The sequence below is a fragment of the Rhodnius prolixus genome, unplaced genomic scaffold (genome assembly GCF_049639745.1).
Source record: "Rhodnius prolixus isolate KJV_2025 unplaced genomic scaffold, Rpr scaffold_12, whole genome shotgun sequence".
Lineage (NCBI taxonomy): Eukaryota > Metazoa > Arthropoda > Insecta > Hemiptera > Reduviidae > Rhodnius > Rhodnius prolixus.
This window is the reverse complement of record NW_027411635.1, coordinates 5,848,959-5,869,750: the sequence shown is the minus strand read 5'-3', so window position 1 is coordinate 5,869,750 and position 20,792 is coordinate 5,848,959. Positions and strand designations below refer to the sequence as shown.

General features: G+C 32.5%; 1 protein-coding gene across 2 annotated transcripts in view; it reads right to left on the bottom strand.

Moving 5' to 3' along the window:
* The window catches only part of LOC141462033 (paired box pox-neuro protein-like), a 41,389-nt gene extending 23,145 nt beyond the window's left edge, over positions 1-18,244 (bottom strand). The window contains exon 1 of one of the 2 annotated variants that reach the window (XM_074143603.1): positions 17,947-18,244. The gene's annotated coding sequence lies outside the window, so the exon portion shown is untranslated. Of the gene's footprint in view, positions 1-7,265; positions 7,451-17,946 lie in introns of those variants that run through there. The other variant, XM_074143604.1, reaches the window with a different exon arrangement.
* Positions 18,245-20,792: the final 2,548 nt, after the last annotated feature.

Sequence of the window (20,792 nt, the reverse complement as noted above, 5' to 3'; positions counted from 1 at the left end):
ATCTGTATGTATATTTAATTATTCGAAACATTTGTAGTTAAACTCAGAGCATTTATTTTACAAGCAAAATTCAAGTAAACAACATACAACTTTTGACAAGACATTATCTACTTGTAACAATTTTTTAGTTTGTTTTTCTTGACACAAATTGGAAAATACATACACATTAAAATAGATCTCACCCTGCAATGAAAGCTATCTGTGAAATGCATCTGCAACTGAAAAGCTATCTGCAATGAAAAATATCTGTGAAAATAGCTATGAAAATCGAAGCCGAAGGTCATAAAATACATTTCCTTCGATCAGTCGATGCACAATTGTTATTGTTTTAATTTAATTGATTTTTATAATACTTTTTTATGCTCTTAAACATTTTTTTAATATACAATAAAGTTGATTTAAATTTAAGCCTCACCCAGTTTGAATACATAATTTCTTAAAGTGAATTCGTTAGACAAGTATGTTGGTTATTTAAGACTGCCTCTATTCATGGGTTTGAATAAAAGATATTACGGTCTTTGAAGTTCTAAAATTTTGTCTTAAAACATGTCTTGAAAACTGTATTCAGATTTACATGCATCAATTTTATGAAGAGACTACATATGAGTTCAAATAAAAATTAAAATTAACTGAAAAAAAAGCACAAATAGCATGAGATTTTAGAATTTGAATATATAAAATAAATATTGGTAACTTATATAGTAATAACAGATATATCTAGAAGTAACTTACTTCTATTTCTAAGTTTTGTATCGAACATACTAATTTCTATGTATAAATCAGTTTCTTTTCATTATTTTAACACTTGTGTTTACATTATAATTCTACATTTCACATTATTATTCAGTTCAGTAAATGAATTTATTTTAAAAGAAAAGTCCTTAGTTTTAAGGTGACGGAGATTATTAAATCTGGCTTAAACAAAATTACAAAATTATCCATCTAAATCAAAATGAAAGGACTTTCTAAATGGTTTGTATGGGGACCATTTGTAATTGTCTGAGATCTTCCTTCAGTAACAGTCAAAGTACGCAATTCAACTGATCATTTATTGAATGTATTATTTAACGACATTTTTATTTTGTATTTGATAGACTGTTGTAGGACAAGTTACAATTGAGTTGTACTATTGGCAGAAGGAACTGTTTCTTAAAGGTTTTAAAATGAAACATTCAGAGCCAAGAAGTGAAAGGAAAACCGAAAAGTCTTCATCTTGAGGGTATGATGAGTTTAATTAATAAAACAAAACAAAAAACGGAGGTTGGTCCTACGCAATAACCATTAAACCTGGCGGACTGGTGGTTTTGATTTTGGATTATGACTTAGGGGATCTCAAAATTGACATTACCCGCGAAAAACTCGAAATGGAAAATTTGACATTTACTTTTAATCTGGTAAGAAATATCGGCTAACAAGAAAGAATTAGGGACATTGCCTGAATCATGTGTAAGTAAAATAAATATTCACATATGATTCAGACAATATCGCTTTACTTCTGTGTTGTATCATGCAAAGTAATTTTATTTTGTTAAAAGTCTTTCAAACTCAGCAATTTTTTTTTTTTAATGTAGTGTGTTTAATGTACTTTATCTTTTAATATACACTTAATATTATCAATATTGTTATATCACTTATTACAACAGATGAGATCAAAGAAACTGTGAAAAACATGGAAATTGAAAAAACAGCAGGTGCTGGGAGTTAATTGTTAAGTGTTAATTGAATTAATAAAAAGTTATCCCGATAACTTTGTCAACTATCTTACTGAGATAGATGGCTGAATAAATAAATGGGGAGGAACTGCCAGATGAATACACTTTAAGATATATCATAAAATTATTATAAGAGAAAATGCAGCAACTATCACAGCATCATAGAAACGGACCCTCTGAATAAGGCCTGTTTGAGATTTGAGGATATTTACGAAACGAAATACAAATAGTAAACTTCGGAACCGTAAAAGCCATTCATTCATAAAAAGACAACTCAATGAAAAAGAAACGTCTTACAACATAAATGTGCACCTAGTTTTTATAGTTTTGTTATAAACTAAAGATTCAGCCCTCCACACGAAACTACGGCTAGCGTTGAAATCTACTGGATTCTCACCAGTATTTGATCAAAACAAATACTAAATCAAAACAAATACTCAAAAAATCAATGTTCTTCATGAGAATGCGAAATTCCAAATTAAAAGGAAGGGAATTTAATTACTTGGGAGTAAATTGAAATATAAGGGCAGAAATGAAACTGACATAGCGAGAGAATAAAGAATGGTGAGCGTATAAACAATTTTATGAACTCATTTCCTCAATTTTTAAACATACATAATAAACGAAGAACGACCGAATCTGATACATTCAGCCCTGCTCTAAAAAGTTCTTATTTGAGATTAAAAATCACTTTTTACAATGAACCAAATTGGGAATTCCGACTTTTTCTACAGTTTTTTGAATATATAATTTAAAGTAAAAACAACACAATTTGTAACATCTAGCCCAGCGTTTCCCAAACTTTTTTGACCGCGGCCCGGTACGAGATTTTAAATATTTTCGCGACCCACCTTATAAAAAAACATTTATTTACAAAACAAATTTTATTTCTTAACAAAAATCAAAATTCAAGTTATTTGTTTGTTTATTTCATACACAAAAATTGCAAAATAATTATATAACAAAGACGTAAGTAATTAAAGACAATCCATTATCTTCATTTAAAACTTAAAGTAAATTTTGTTTTACATATTTTGACCTTAGTGCGAAGGATGATGTTGTTTTTCATCACATAGTAATTTCAAATTAGGACTTAATGATGTTAATTTTATTCTCAAATTAGGTTCGACATCCAATCTGTTTCGATACTTACTTTTTAAGTACACCAAGGCTGAGAACGCAGTTTCACACGTATAAGTGGTGACAAAAGGCATTAAAAATTGTATCGCTTTTTCGCTTACGCTTGGATATTCCTTTTGACAGCGCAACCAAAAATTAATTAGTGGTACAGTTTCAAACACTTTTTTAAGATCGGTGTCGCATGAAATTTCAATTAAATTATCAACTTCTTGTTCACTAAGATTAAGCATTTCTTCCTACTCAATATCGACAGAAGGCACTGAATGATGAATCGAAATCAGCCAATCAGAGCATCCGAATTTAAACGGTCCGGTAGGAAACTGTGGTAAAGGGTTGCCACCTGCAGTACTTGAAAAAGTTTCGAAAAATATTAAATTTAGAGCAAAATGTTATAGATATTTTGTGTTTTTACAATTTTTGCCACGACCCAGCTGAACTTTTCTGCGACCCGGTGCCGGGTCGCGACCCACTCTTTGGGAAACGCTGATCTAGCCTGTTCTAGTAATTGGTTATTTGAGATTAAAAATAACCTTTTTGGTGAACCTAGGCCGTTTCCACAACTTTTTCCACAGTTTTTTGAGTTTACATGATGAAGTAAGGACGACAGTCTGTAACACCTAGCCCAGCCCTAGTAATTAGTTATTTGTGATTAAAAATCACATTTTACGATGAATCTAGCCCGGAATTCCGCCTTTTTTCATTATTTTTTCTACTTATATTATGAAGTAAGAACGACATTGTCTGCAACATTCAGCCCTGCTCTTGTAAATGGTTATTTGGCATTAAAAACCACTTTTTACCATGAACCAAATCTGGAATTCCGACCTTTGCCAATGTTTTATGCATTTATATCATGAAGTAAGGACGACACAGTCTGTAACATCTAGCCCTGTTCTAGTAATTAGTTATTTGAGATTAAAAATCACATTTTTCAATGAATCTATCCCGGAATTCCGACTTTTTCACTGTTTTTTGAACTTACATGATGAAGTAAGTACGGCTAAGTCTGTAACATCCAGCCCTACTATAGTAATTAGTTATTTGTGATTAAAAATCACATTTTTCGATTAATCTAGCCCGGAATTTCGCCTTTTTTCAATATTTTTTCAACTTATATTATGAAGTTAGGACCACTAGTCTGTAACATCCAGCCCTGCTGTAGTAATTAGTTATTTGTGATTAAAAATCACTTTTTACAATGATCCAAATCTGGATTCTCGAATTTTTCTACAGTTTTTTGAACTTACAATATGAAGTAAGGACGACAAAGTCTGTAACATCCATCCCTGCTCTAGTACACGGTTATTTGACATTAGAAATCACTTTTTAAAAAGAAACAGATCTGGAATTCCGTCCTTTTTCTACAGTTTTTTGAACTTACAATATGAAGTAACGACGGCACACAGTCTTTCACATCTTTTTTATACTTCGAGGCGCGTCAACATCTGGGGGTCATTGGCGTCCGAAGCTTTTTTTTAATTCGCTGTCGATCTCTGGACATTGTTCTTTCGTTACAGTCGTCAACAATTTCCATGAGTTGTAATAAGCTCTTAGGAAGAGAAAAATTTAAGGGCCAGCGGCTGGATTTGAACCTGGGATCTCCGCGTCGGAATATAGGATATGCTAACCACTCAGCTAATCCGTTCTCTGCCATCCTTTTACTCCGTAATTATGTTATTATGTGTAGGGTAAATGGAGGAAAGTATAAGCAGTGATAAAGAAGGACTGCTGCACTTGTAATCTCACTTTAGGTTAGTTTTATGGAAAATTTATAAACCATTTTCATACATAGTTTTGCGTTTATTTCTGTCAGCAAATAAATAAAATGTAATTTTCTTCGACTAATTAAAATTGAAAAGGGAATTCTTTTCTACATTTTCTGTATTTTATGTCCAAGTTAATTTACAAGTCCCAAGTCCGATTGTTGGCCAGTTTGTAAACACAACTTTTTTTCGTGTACGGTGAGAAAGCCATTTCCAAAATCTGCACGATTACTGTATCTAGTCACATTTTGAGGAGGTTTTCAAAACATATAATAATGATATGTCCACGTTATGTAGTAGAAAGGAAACGAATGTTTGACGTCTTATACAGGTATCTAGATGCACCATTTCGCTATGAAGACATAATATTCTCCACTAACATCTATGTGCTTAAATCTGTAGCAGAGCTAGCAAAGAAATATGAATGTATTTCAAAGTTATAGCCGATTAGAATGAATGGAAGAAAATGATTAGAGAAGGATTACGTGTTTTTAATTTCGGTTAAGCTATAAGGATGGCAGGAATATAGTGTACTGATCCATCCATTAGTTGTAGTTTATGTAAATAGTTGTATATAGTAGAGGGATGAATGTGTGAAGCGAATGTATTTATAAGTAAGAATGGAGAGTAAGTGATATTTTAGTGATAAGCACCTAGACGATGTTGGCTGTATGGCGAAAGCCAATGCCAAAAAAGAAGGCAAAGAAAAACAAACAAATTTTTACATTTTGCGATTTTATGTTCATGCTTCTCTCGGATTTATGCTAAGTGGTTTTCTGCACGCGAAAGATACGCAGATAACCGACGATTTTACACGCACTCTTCGGAAATCCGAATTATATGGGAAATTTCAAATGCTAAAATCTTCCAAGGCTAGTTGTTCATTTAAAATTTAACTGAATATACTTTTTTAGGCCCAAGTAAATCTTGGTTCATTCATCTATAGTATATTAGTCGGGCGTTAGACATTTCTAAATCTAGTTGATCTAATGATTAACCAACAAAATGCTAAGCTGAAAAATTATTGTAAGTAATTGGTAGAATTTGAGGAGAATAGGATGTAACTAACAAAAAGTGGAGTTTAATTAACCGTAAACACAGTGTTTAATTATTCACAATGAATCCACGCTACTCAAACAATTCCCTACTAGGGAATTGATTCAACTTTTATGATTACATTCACTTCAATTCTCTACATGCACATGGAAATCGTTTTTTACTCCGGTAAACTACTAAGTTGTAGAAAAATTAAAACTTAAAAAACTAAGGGTATTCTTAGATTTTATTCTTTCTTTGAACTCAACTTGAATGAACAAATCTTTATTGTTGTGTTTTCAGAGCCAAGATATAGGCAACAGCTACATTTTTTGTTTTAAATGGGATGATGTAATTTACACATCAGTTATAGGTTCCTCAAATTATTAAAAGTAAACTTTTTTGAGCAGTTTTTCTTTGCGAACAATTTTTTTTTTTACTGTTTATTATTGAAACACGTTTGCTAAATCTTCAATTTTATTAAACTTTCAAGCTAGAAAATTAAAATTTAATTATTATATGTGTTCTATGCTTTTAAAACATAAATCATTATTAGTTATTCTCATAAAGTGCCAAAAATAGTGTTTCAACTTGTTACTTGTTGATGCTTATTCAACTTTTTAGAATGTGATAAGATTAGAACCATTCGAATGTATGATAAATAGTTTCCTGAACGCGAAAGCTACGCCGATAACCAGCGATTTTACATGTACCCTTCAGGAATCCTAATTATATGGGAAATTGGTACAAGCCTATGTGGTACAAACCATGAACTTTTTTTTTTTTTTGAATTTATAGCTGGTCAATGGTCAAAAGATCCAGTTTTTATAATGAAGATAAGAAGAAGGATGAAAGTAAATCAAAAAAACGTTGGGATTTCAGTTGATTGGCCGAAGAAAAACTATCAATCATATTCGTAACTCAACATCAAACAGCCATTAGGTATTTAGTATGTTCTTATTGGGAATCAACTTGTTGGACCAGATTTTTATGAAGGAAGCATGAATAATGGTTTTTTATCTTGTTTTTTTTTACCCAAAATTCTTTCTTAACATCTAAAGAATGTATCCCTAGAAGAGTGTGGACCTGTATTAAGGGTACCTCACTCATACTGCCATTAAAGTATGTAAAGAGTTGGCATAACAGTGGGATAGATAAACGTGTGCTAGAGACGTTTTGCGGGACGATGCAAATTACCCAGTTGTTACCCACCTCTGGGCTACTCCCTATAGGTTTATGGGAAAAACAAGGTAAAATACTGATTCTTTAAAATTCTCCGCTTAAATTATATCATTTTTAAATATAAAATTTATGAATATCGAGCTGAAATTACATCTCAAGCTGAACTATGCCTGCAATTTAGTTGAAGTTTCTTTGGCCAGCTCTAGCAACATCTGTATCTTTTTAATGAGGAGTAAGTTTGTTCAAAAATAGGATTTATTAAATTTAATAAACAAGAGTGTATTCGAAACAAAAGAAAAAATGCATTCTTTCATTTACAACCCGAAGAGAAAGAAAAAGTTGTAATCATTTATTAATTGTAAGGAAAAATTAATTTCTAAAAGAGATTCGACATCTAATTAAAAAAAATTAATAATTAAATTGTTGTACTTACACACGCAATCACAGATTTTTGTAATAAATGTAGGAGTAATAAATATAAAAAAAATACTGACTACAATAAATATAACCACAGTAATAAACCACTATACAGGCTTTTCAAAAAATAATTTACATTACAAATTTTGAGTTAAAACAACCTTATAATGGTCGTTTGGCGAGTTATTTTCTATAATAAGAAAGGGGGTTGAATCTTTTTGAAAGAAAATAAATGTTTTATTGTGGTAAGGGGCGGGGGCCGGTAGAACTTCGCATGCGTATAACTGGCCAATGGGAAGCTATCATTTTAAAACTGACAGGGGTTGTGATCAGGGTGTGGTGATTGGGCGAGAATCTTATATCGACACGCTGTTGTTCCCCAACCTACAGCAGCCATTATAGAGGGTGAAAGTGTAAACTTTCTATTAACAAAATAATATAGATAAGTGTAAAAAACTAGATTGCGGTTCTACCAAATCCTCCACCTTTTTTCTTTTTTAGAATATCGACGACCAGGGACTAAATTATCACTGCAATATGAGGGTTGTACCACGCTCTCAAATATTTTACCAAGTGCTTGTAACCTTTAGAACAGGAAAACAAAAACCTAAAAATTTATAAATATTCGCTTTTATTATCTAATTATTTGTTGTATTTTTGGCGTACAATGTTGGCAGCAATCCTTCTACTATAAATACAACTTTACTACTGCTACTGAAAAAGTTTTTTATAATTTTTTGCCTAAAATTACTCCGATGATTTTCTACCAACTTCAGGCAATTTTACACAATAATAATGCGATTGAGGTTCAACCATAATCTCACAAATCTGCATCTGCATAAAATTAAGTTATTAGCTAGTCCTAAATGTGATTGCAATAGCGGGGAGAGGATGGGGACATCGATCACCTCCTTCTTTAGATGCAGCAGATATAACAGAAATAGAGACAAGTTCCTAAAGCAATTTGGTAACACATGTACGATTTCTCTGTAGCGCTAAAAGTATTTTAGCTATAATGAATACTGATGCGCTACGAATTATTTACAAATTCATTAGCAGGGAATAAAATAAAATTATAGGATGCAGCGAGACTCCATAGTTTCGATTTTAGTTCTTAATTACTCACACAAATACTATCGTAACTACACTACTAATTACACCACTCTAAGCTCACAACAAATAACGAAGTCACACTCAGAGACCATTGTGTTGTTCTAGGAAGGAATAAGTCAGTACGCAGCGCTCAAGATATCCTTATCTCATGGAAGCCACGAAGAAGAATGTTGTAGAAGAGTGGCAGTCATGATGAAGAAAGAAGGGAAAGAGGCTGCGCTTTTCCTCAAATTGAATATTGGGAAAAGATAGGGCTGGTTTTTTTTCCACCGATATATTGGTAAATTGAGGCGCTAGGAGCCAACTGTAATTGTGCATACCAATATGTTGGTTTTTTCCAGCCCTCATATAAAGTAATGGTTAATGTGCGAACAAGACCACAAAAACAACAAATAAATAAATAAATATTCTAAAGGCCTATCACTTTTATTTGAAAACTTTTCACCAGTTTTTTTTTTTTTTGAGTGAAGGGCCATGTCAACCTTTTATCTAAAGAAGGGGGTCCCCAAACTTTTTACACAAGGGGCCAGTTCACTGTCCGTCAGAGACTGTTGGAGGGCCGAACTATAAAACAAACTATTTTAAAGTAAAAGAACAAAACGGGAACAAATAGAATATTTTAAATAAAGTACAAGTAAATTTAAATCACCAGACTGCCCAGACATTTCTGTGGGAATTATGGACCTGCTTTTGGCTAATGAGATGGTCAATGTCCGGTTTAGTTATAGTGCTTTGCCTTTCTTCCTACTTCTGACTGTTATTTTACACTGTTTTCGGAGCCGTGACGCGTGCTTCCCGCGTAGTACTGTACATGAGCGACGCAGCGCTTTTCGGCACCGCCAAATATAGTGGTCCTCTCACTGACCACCAATAAAAGAGATGCCTCTTCCGGAAGTGCGGCGGACTATTTCAAGGCCTGTGTTAACAATTTCATCATATATCAATAAAAATCAGGGAAGGGATTAGCTATGCGGTTAGCGTATTGGATTCCCACGCGGAGGTCCCGGGTTCGAATCCCAGCTGCCTAGCCCTTAGATTTTTCTCTTCCTAGGAGCTTCTTACAGCTCCCTGTCCGGTTGTTGTCTGTAACAAGAGAAAATTGTTCGGAGGCCGGCAGTGCACTGAAAAAAGCTCCGGGCGCCAATAACCTCAGATGTTGTCGCGCCTTAAATAATAATAATATTAATTAAAATTGGATAACCCCAAGTGAGCCTTTACTGAATACTTTTCTCGGAAATGACTAAAAAAATATTTCCTTAAATTTTGCAAACCCGTTGAAAACATGTAGATCGATCAATTTCATTTTAAACAATCTTTTACCACAGATTATTTTAGTTTAGTTTTTGTTATATGCAGGGAATTAAACTTCCTTTAAAATGATCTGCCATTACAATAAAGTTCTAAAATGTTGAAGTTAAACTAGCAATTAATTCCAAATTCAAATTTGAATAAAATTAAAAGTTACAAGTTAAAGCCTTAATTCCAACTTGATAAATGCGTATTTACTGTGTACCGTATAACATCATTCTATGATCTCCTTAACAAAAACTTACAGTTTAAAATGTTAAGTATAAGGGTTGATTAAACGCCAAAAGGTACACAAATCAGCGAGTACTCAACATTTCATTAATTCTTCATTAATAGTTAAGTAATTCTACTGCATTAATTTTCATTAATAAGTTATTTTTTAGAATTTATTAGATGTCACAGACCCTTATGCTGGCCATTTTCGTCTACAAAATATATGTTCAAGTAGCACTGTAGATTGACAGTAATATCTAGTTATCTATAATCAACTATTAATTACAGGTTAAAAAGAAAAACATAAAAAATAAAAAAAAATTAGGAGGCTAAAAAATTCAAAAACTTTTTTTGTATAAAAAACTTACACCAATGATTTTCTTTATTTTATTTATTTATTTTTATTTTTAAATAAAAATCGTCGGTTTAAGTTCATTCTTCGATTAAAGTAATTGTTATTTTATGTAGTAGTCAAACGTTTATAATAATAGGTAATAATTATCTGGCTTTATCACAAATAATATAGTTTTCTTCAATTACATTCTCAATCTAGGTGTTCTTCCCACAATGTTGTATATATGTAATATAAAGTAAATAAGATATGCATATTTTTAGGACAGCTAATTATTCCAGTATTTTACTATAAGTAAAATTAGGGGGACTAAATTAAATTACAATAGAGAAATGAATAATTATTGTTTAATAATCTACTTGTTATAACTGTGTGTTAATTGTGCTCACGAATATTTCGGTAAGACGAATTCAAGACAGTAGCCTACTCTTTGTCTTTTTCTACTTTAACATGCATGTACATATTTATGTGATTTATCATAATTATAACAAAAAAATATTATAAATGAAGTGGCCAGCATAAGGGTCTGTGACATCTAATAAATTCTAAAAAATAACTTATTAATGAAAATTAATGCAGTAGAATTACTTAACTATTAATGAAGAATTAATGAAATGTTGAGTACTCGCTGATTTGTGTACCTTTTGGCGTTTAATCAACCCTTATACTTAACATTTTAAACTGTAAGTTTTTGTTAAGGAGATTTTTGTACCTTTTGGGTAGATTTTCCTTTTTGTTTATTTTACAAAGTTACATATGTTCTTTACAGATTTTTTTAAAATTTGGAATAAACAATTCTACCATTATAATCTGATAAGGTGTTAAGTCGAAACCGTAACTACCAATGGAGAGATCTTTTTAAAGAATGATTATAGTTGCGTTCCCCCAAACCATCCTCAATAACAATTTTTTTGAAAAAGCGTTTTGAATAACATAGGAAGGTATTTGTACGTAAATAGCAAAATTAAACTGCGATTTCAGTACTTCCTTTTAAGAGGAGTAAGAAAAATAAACTAAGATTGCAGTACTTCTTCCTAAAAGGCAAAGAGGCAAAGATCTTTTAATCGAACGACAATTCATTGATTTAAATCGGTTCACTCATTGATAATTTAAATGATTGCAGTACTTCCTCTTAGTAGGTGCAAGAGCATCAGCAACGTAGAGGAGCTTTAACCACTTATTCGAGCTGAATTTTATCACAATCGGACTAAGCGTTATAGAAATATTGGTAATAATAGTTTTAGAAAGGGCCTTATTTGGGTGGGGCAAACTCCCCTCCTTATGAGGCACGGCGTCGAGACTTTTAAAGTGCAAATCTGTACAAAATTTCGATTCGAATGACCCTTCATTCATGCAAATCGGTTCACGTGTCGATAATTTGCAACGATTGCTATACTTCCCCTTAACAAGTGTAAGAGCAGATCGTCGCTTTAATGTTACGTAGGGGAGCCCTAACCCTATCATCCTACCAAATTTTATCAAAATCGGGCCAAGATTTACAGAGTAATTAGTAATAATAATTTTGGAGGGGGCCTTACATAAAGGGGGCTAACTCCTCTCCCATTCAATGTACAGGATCGAGACCCCCAAAAGGCACATCTACATAAAATTCCGAATCGAATGACACCTCATTCATGAAAATCGGTTCACGCGTTTAGGCGCTACGTTGTTTACAAAAAAGGTAACAAGAAGAAGAAGAAGAAGAACAAGAACAAGAACAAGAACATTTTTTGAAAAAGCCGTTTTTGCTCATTTTTGGCAACTTTTTTCTCGAAACCTATTAGATCTGGGTTGTTGCAAAAAAATTACAGTCATAAAGGAGGGTTTGCCCTATATTATAAAGAAAATTTGGGAATTTTATCTTTTATAGAAAAAGAGAAAAAAAATTGTCAAAGTTGGGTGTTTTTCAACGTTACGCTTTTTCGTGCAGTTTTTGATGGTCAACCCTTATACAACTGTCCTACCGGACAGTTTTAATAAAAAAAACTGTACACGTTGGCTTGATTTATCGGTTTTGTCTTGAATCATGTACTATTTTTGCATGATACAGGTATCCAAGTACCTGTATTATACAGATCTCTCGGCAAGTATCATTTTTATCTGCAATGTCCATAAACAAATCAGCCACGTATACATCTTAACAATCGCTCCAGCTTCATATATGTTTGCCAATTCTTTCAATATTCGTTGGTCTATTCGTTTGTGGAAGTCTAAATTATATACAGGGTGTACACGGAGGAGAGCTCGAAACTTCAGGAGGTGATTCAGCGGTTCAAACGCATTCAAAAAATATTCTATTCACTTGTGTCAATTTTAAGTATTTTATTACTTCTGTGTTTTATTGCTACTGTATTTTTTACTTCCGTTTTATTAAATAATAATTGTTCAAAACTAAAATGGTTACTTTTCTTTTTGGTTCCTTCTCCAAAAATTGACATACGAGTCAATTAATAATTTGATATCAGTGAAAAGTCGGTTACGCAAATTCCCAGTTTTCTGCATTTACACCTCTCTGTTCGGGGTAGGGTTTTCATTAAAAACCAAAAAAATCCATATGGTCTTGAAGCTCAATAAATGTGCAACATTTCCTGTAATTGGGTGACTCCTTGATTCATTAATCATTGAAAAAATTTAGTTGAAAATTTTAACAGAAATCATCGAGAACGAATTTTTTAGACGTTAAAGTAAAAATTTCATTGTTTGTAAGAAACGATTTGTGGCTCTGGGTTAAGCAGATTTATAGGAAATTTAATGCTCTTTCGTTTGGAATAAACAGATTTGTTGTAGGGTAAAGGATAGAAAAGTTACGGCCATTTTTATGGTGGAAAACGCGAATATCGAGACGGAAAAGTTAAAAATGCAAATATCTTGGACACTATTGAGAATCGGGCCAAAGTGAAGAGAATATTTTTTGTTGCATTTGAGCTGCTAAATCACCTCCCGAAGTTTCAACCTCTCCTCCGTGTACACCCTGTATACAGAGAACTGGGTAGTGGTGTAAGCTAATTAACAGCATTTTTTTTAATCTTTTAGGAGACGCTAAATATGAAATTGCCGGCAGATGAGATCGTCTTTGGCGTGTTGGTTACAGATCATTTCCACTCTACCTATAGAATGTTCCATTTCTGACATAGTATGATTTTTTCAAAAAAAAAGTCCATTCATTTCTGCGTATTTTTCCCCCCATCGTTTTACAAATGAGGCAATCGATCACCTGACACTTTTACTTTTCTGTATTTTGTTCTTGTAAAACATACCATATTCTTCTGATACGCTAACGCTGTTTAGCTATATCATTTTTATTTTTATTTATTTTTTTTTTTTTATGATTTAAGGCGCGTCAACATCTAAGGTTATTGGCGCCTGGAGGTTTTTTCAGTGCACTGCCGGCCTCCGGACAGCGTCCATCACCGGACAGTGAGCTGTAAGAAGCTCCTAGGAAGAGAAAATCTAAAGGTCAGCAGGTGGATTCGAACCCGGGACCTTCGGCGTGGGAATCCAGTATTCGCTAACCACATAGCTAATTCCTACCCTAGCTACTTCTTATTTGTTAGAAAAAAAATATTGATAGTAAAGAATGTGCTTCAGCCCCCGTCCATGACACCTAACTAGTTGGAAGTTAAACTCTGTCTGAAAAATAGGCGATTACTTCACTTCTCTTTTTGTTTTACAGGGTGTGCTGCAGTGTCTCCAGGTTCGGCGCAGGAATATTGGAAATTCTTTCTTATATTCTGTCTGATTGTTTTGCGATCGGTATTTTGCGAAATCATTTGAGAACAGAGAAGATGATAAAGCAAAAACCACACTGGTAGTAAAACCCATGGTCCTTATCATTTCATTTTGTTTCACTGTCATTTTTTAACTTTTAGTCAAATATCTCGTGGCACTCACAAGACTTTTACCGCTGTTTACACACTTAAATTGTCTTTAAACCTTTTTTTTTTTAGTTTTTCAAGTGAATAGAAAAGAAATAACTTATGTGCATTAAGTCCAAGTTAAAACTAAACAATAAAAACTGTTTCTTAGAAAACCCCATGAAACTAGAAAATTGTTTCGCTAAAGTGGCAACTCTTTATCCAAAAGCTTACTGTCAGATCCGATGTTACCGCAAAACCAGGTATTAAATTCGAATTTGATGCGGTTTTGAGTTTCTAAAAAGTACTTTTTTTTTGGACTCAGTAGATCTCAAAGTGAAAACTCGAAATCAACCTAGTGTAGTAAGGAGAAGGGCTGTCGTGTGTTATGGTTGCCAAATATGGGGGTTTCAATCCTTTGACTACTTGGAAAAGTTTCAACGTTTTTTTTCTTAAAAAGTTGTTTGCTCTGCCTTCTTGTACTCCCAATTATATGTTAATCATTGAGACTGCTTTGGACTCTATTCATTCTTTTACACTAAAGTTGCATATTAAATACTGCCTTAAAGTCTTGTCGATGGATGATTTTCGTCTTACTAAGATCACGGCTCTTCAAATAATAAAAAGAAATGCATTCTGGTTTAAACACTGGCGCTCCTTATCTCGTCTTTACAATTTGAACTTTTCTGGATCCTTAGAAAGTTTGCCTAGTTGGAACGCTACTCTCTCTGGGCTTGTGTCTCAAATCGAGGCCGCCCGCCGAGGGGAGGCTGTAGATCGGGCATTGAGTACTGACCATTTTCTTCTCTACAGAGTATTGATTTCTGAGCATAGAGATTTGATTACAATGTCATTTTTTAATCACCTGGAATTCCGTGATCTGCGTTGGTTTTTTCAAACTGAGGGGTGAGTTACTTTTCCTGAATTACAGACCTTGGTTACAAAGAGATCCAGATGTCAAGAGGTGCTCTCTATGTAACTCGAATGTTCAAGAGGAATTATACCACTTTTTGGGTGAGTGTTCTCTTCTGTCGGAACTCAGAGTACTGTATTTTGGCGAAGGTTTCCTTAATAGGGGGGAAATTTTAAATTATTTAAATGACAAGGATTCATGCAGCGTCCTGATTTCAAGCCCGCCATGCCTGGAAAATAAGTTTTGAATGGATTTCAGACATCTTTTAGTATTTTTTTACTCTTTTATTTAATTTTGTTTTGTTTTTATGTTTTGCTCTATAAATTTATTTAATGGATTTTCACATATATGCTTCTGGGTAATTTGTCTTGGTATGTTTATATTTAGGTATATTGATATTATTTTTAATTTGATTCAAGTGGTTCTTTTTATTGATTTATTCAGTATTTTTCCTTTTTCTTATTCTTTTATTTTTAGTTTATTTTATTTCAAGTGATATTATATTCGTATTTTGTTATTTTGATATGTAATGAACGTAGTAAACACTGGCAGACGGCAATTTGCCATGTTTTTAATACTTGTTCATCTTTTTCAGTTTTGTTTTTTCTTTACTTAAGTTTACTTCTTTGTTAATTTATTGTTTGTACATTTAAAAAATAATAAAGTATTATTATTAATAAGGAGAAGGTGAAAACAAAAAAAAAAGTTAACTGGAGTTTGACACAATCGTGGGAATAATTTTATCCAAGTTCTGATCTAGGGTAACCTGTACTGGAACCAAGTGTCGGACTGCTTGAACTAGATAGTCTGATTGATTCACAGTATGCGCGAAATGTGTTAGACACGATACACTAATTACCGACCAGGAGATTGTTCTGTCGATATCTGATCAAGTGTACCATCCTCGAACATGATGTCACGCGATGCGATATGCGACCCTCGATAATCCAGCCAGCTGTACCGTTCTCCCACTATTGAGCATTCCACTCTATTACCGTTAATAACACTGTTTGAATTTAATCATAAATTAATCTCACTACTTATCGACTGCAGCGATCTTACAGCAGTGCGATCTAGGGCCCAACACACATTTAGGGGTCATCACATCGCAACAGTAGTTGATCTAAAGCGGGAAAATTGTCCAGTGTTGACAAAAAAAAAAAACAGTTTTTTAATTAAAAAAGAATAATAATAATGATGCGTTACATTTTTACTTTTACTTACTCGCAGTAAATGGAAGCAATGCGGTCAATCATCGAATTTATTTTTCACAGTTTTGAAGTCAGGTGATCAGGGAAACATTTTTTTAAAAAATCTCATCATATTATGTTATTTATATTGTTAGGGCTGGAAATCGCAAGAGATTTGTTATCTCAACCAAGCAAAACAGTCACAATGTTTCCATAATGATCAATCTGATAGATGCTAGATATAACTGCCTTAAGAGTCTCATCTTTTTAGATGATTCTAGTTGTAATAAACCTGAACTAAACTGGTTTTCTGTACTTAAAGCAATGTTTTTTGCTATTGGCTCCGAAGACATACTATTATCCTTGAACCCTGGTACTCGTGCGTACCAATTTCAACAGCCTTGTAGAAAGATTTCGAAATAAGTTCCTGTCTGAAGACATACGGTTTGTATTGGACTCCAGTTATTTATCCTTTACAGGCATATAAGTGCCTTGGGAAGGCAAGAAGTTTATTTACATTTCAGTTTGTTTGAATATAAATAAGATAAGGCTTGTGAGCTAAATTCGCTTAGCCAACCTAAAAAGCGCCAGAATACTATTCAATAATGAAAAATTTATATTTGTCAGCGATGAGAGATGTAAACTTTGTGGCAGCTCGGATTCACTGACTCATTGTCTAGTGGAGTGCCCGATGTTTGAAGGCGTTAGAAACAATTTAATTCCCGCTTATTTACAGACGAGTTCAGATAGGACTGAAATATTCTGCAATTTGTTTACCTTCACAACCACTACCCAAATTATTGTTTTTAATTTTGTAGTCAAAATTTTGACCTACAGAAAATTGTTAACCAGTTCTTAGCTTCAAATTATGTTTTGATATTTTTGGTCAATGCCTTGAAAAATATAAGGTATAGTAAAATATAAATAGCATAATTTTATGTTCGGTTGCTTTAAATTAATGAATTAAGGATTTATTTATTTTATTATTATTATTTTTTCATTACTACATTTCTGTTCTATTTGTGTTTATCTTATATCTGATCATTTCTTTTTTTTGTTTATTCTTTAAACATGAAATTATTGTTTTGTATATTGTAATTACATTGCATTGTATCTGTTTTGTATTGTAATTGCATGGGTCAAGTCCTTGCTACGAGTGTACACTCTAAAAGCAATAAAATATTATTATTATTATTAATAGATGCTAGATAACTGTTAAAAATAGCCAATACGCTCATCAGCTATCACTTCCAGGACCTGAGTGAAAATTTTGTAATTGTTAAAGAAGTCAATAGAAGCGTTGTTTGTGTTATTAGGCTGGGATAACTAAAGGAAGGTACATGATCTTCGAAAACATTACTGCTACGAAGTAATTGTGATAAACCGAGGCTCACTTAACTTTTTTAAGGGGGGGGGTTGACTTGAAAAAAAAATTCCTTCTTTTTAATTTTAAAACTGCCCTTTTATCACTTTGCTGATGAGATTATTTCTGAGAATAGGTAATTCAGTGAAGGAAAACTGGAACCAGAGATGTCATGCCAGGAAGAACAATAAGTTAAGAGAAATTAAAAGCAACGATAAAAGACGGAGCTCCACCTCTTTCCAACCAATTCGTCAAGAAGAGGTGATACTGAGCCGCCTCTGAATTGGACATACATGACTATCACAAAATACATTTGATGACTCGTGAACCCTCACTAAATTGACAAACGTGTGGTGTCACGCATAATATTGACTACATTTATAATGCCTACCTGTCTTACGATTCACTTTTGGACTCATGCGGATTGGCTAACAATTATATAACCGAACTTTCTACACAATACCTCCAGCCTCACTCAAATAATATTTGATTTCCTTAAACCACTAACCTCTACAACATTATTTGACAGACAAACTGGCGTACAGATTTAAGGTGGTAAGATCATGGTGAATTACAGGAAGAAAAAATATATTGATGAATCAAACGAGTGTAGTGTCACTCATAGAGTGCGCTAGTAGCAGACACACCATATCATCTGTACTTTATTACCAAATTAGCAGTAACATTGCAAAGATTGAAAATTGTTTTGCTGCTTTAACTTCTAATAAACTAATATTAATTTAAATATTACCAAGTTTGTTAAATTTTAATTTGTATAAAAAAACTGTAGGAGTGCATGGTCTACAACTCTGGACTGGTTCAACAAATAAGTATATTTAAAAGTCATTTAAACTATCACTATAGGTGGTAAAAATGGTGCTTTCAAAAGTGATCCTAAAATACAGAGACATTGGAAAGAAATTCAGAATCACAAATCAGATATTTGCTAGTCCTTCCCGACCAATCACTTTACAAGGTAAGTTTGAAACACTATAACCTCCAAAATCTATGACTATTGGGGCCGGCCCCACTATATATGGGTTTTTATTTATGGGTTAATATAATATTAATTACAAAGCCGATTCCGGCAACTTTACCGAAGTAACGATACGCCTGTGGCGTCGGGAAGGTGTCTGGGCCAGCACACTTCCCATTTTTTGCATTTTTATTTTTTTTTTCTTATTTCAAACCAATTAATAAATTTATTTTAATCTGTTATTGATTTTTATTTTCTTAATAATTTGCTTATTTTTGTAAAACAAAAACAAAAAATATCTGGCGTTCATGACTAACTTATTCTTATTGCAGTTTACGTAATGCAATCTACTTGAAACTTACAATTTTTACTACAAATAAATGGGTGACTCCAAAGTTATACAAGTTCAATACAGAGTGCTATTTTTTGTTTTTAGATTGTTTTTGTAATTTTTAAAAATTGTAGTTTTATGATAAACTTGTGTAATTGGGGTTATTTTTTTTTTTTAGTAAAAATTAAGTTTCTAGAAAAACTATAAGCACATAGTTTTTAGTTTTTTTTTAAAAAAAATTGTGATTCTTTATTTTGAAGTTACTCTGACCACACGCTTCACAGCCAGCTAAACACACACACTGCTCTTCACAGGCAGACAAACAAACACGTAAAGAGGAATATCTGAATTTTCCAGTTTGTAAAAAAACCTTTATTTTTTTGTGTTAGGCTCGAAATATAGAATATGACACGATTCCCTCACTCCCAGTACTTTGAAAAAATCATACGGCTTCCCCTTAATACAATTGCCTTTTTTTTAATACTTTCAATTTTTGCTTTGACTTAAATTTAATTACGTCTGTTTTAACCATAAAGATATACAAAGGGAGTTCACTAAACAAAAATTCTAAAACAAACTCTTTCATAAAAAATGTTTTCACATAGAAATCAAATTAGAAAATAATAATAATAAACCGTTACAAAATAAAAACAATAAACATTCAAAATAATACAAACTTATTAAGCCAAAATTAATATAAATACTGAGAAGAAATAATAAATAAACACACAAACAAATGAATTACCATGAATGTTTACTAATGTTAGTTGCCTTCCGTGGAGTTCATTATAATAAAAACACTTTATAATGGTGTGAGACGGAAACATTGACTTAAACTCCGTAATTCTGTAGCAATTTATTGTTTAATGTAAATAAAAATGTAATAAAATGATTTTACAACATTATTGAGGAGAAGACTCGCATAATTAGTTGTTATTTGTAATGCCATGCTAAATCATAAAATTCTACTTAATTTTTATTTCAACACCTACTTAAAGTTTTTGCTTAACATTGAAAGCATTTAACTCATTTATAATGCACAAAGCATGTAATTCATCTTTTTTTTTTTAAACTCAACAATCTTGACAAAAGAAACGGGCACTGCACGGATTAAGCTTTGAAGCTTTAACGGATCTGAGTTTGGCTCTTTAGAGAAGTTATATTGATGTCTTTCAGAGTTGACCCACGCGTCCCATTCTAGATTGCTGCAAAATCTAACAAAACAGACAGTGCTAAAAGAAATACTCTAAATGGTGCATGACATACTGGGTCTTTTTAAGAGCTTTTGTCAGGGTGACTGACTAACCATAATGAATTTAATCTGATCATAAGTTCAAATTTCATGAGTTTTCTATCGCTTTTTAAAATGGTACCAACGAATGAAGTCATGTTTCTTTATAAAATCAAAAGAGTTAAGCCATGTAACTTTGTTTCACTGCTGGGATTCCTTGAATTAGTAGTTAGAGGAAGTCGCAGATACATCTTTATAGCTTATTTTTTTATTTGTGTACATATTTCAGGACAATTCATATATTCCCTCTTGAGTGCGCCACTGATTAAAGCATAATTTTTTCTGCAATAATTTATTTCCCATCAGACCATTGAATTAACCCAATAATTTTTACTTTTATTTCTGTCAAGATTTGCAACAGACACAATTGACCCTTTTTTGGTACGCCTAAATTGCCAGAAAGTTCCTGTTTCTGAATAAAACAGAAAAACAATGTAATTAAAAGGCAAGGCCTTAAGATTCAGTTCATTCTGTAAAAAATAGCCCCCCCTGGTGAAAAAAAAATAAAAAAAGTCATGCAACATGTGGGTTTCATTACTCCAGACTACTTACAAAACAAATAAAAAAGATAATTTTTAAATATAAAATGTAAAAGCGATTGGCAATTATTTAATTATTAAAGGGAAATTTAATCGCTTA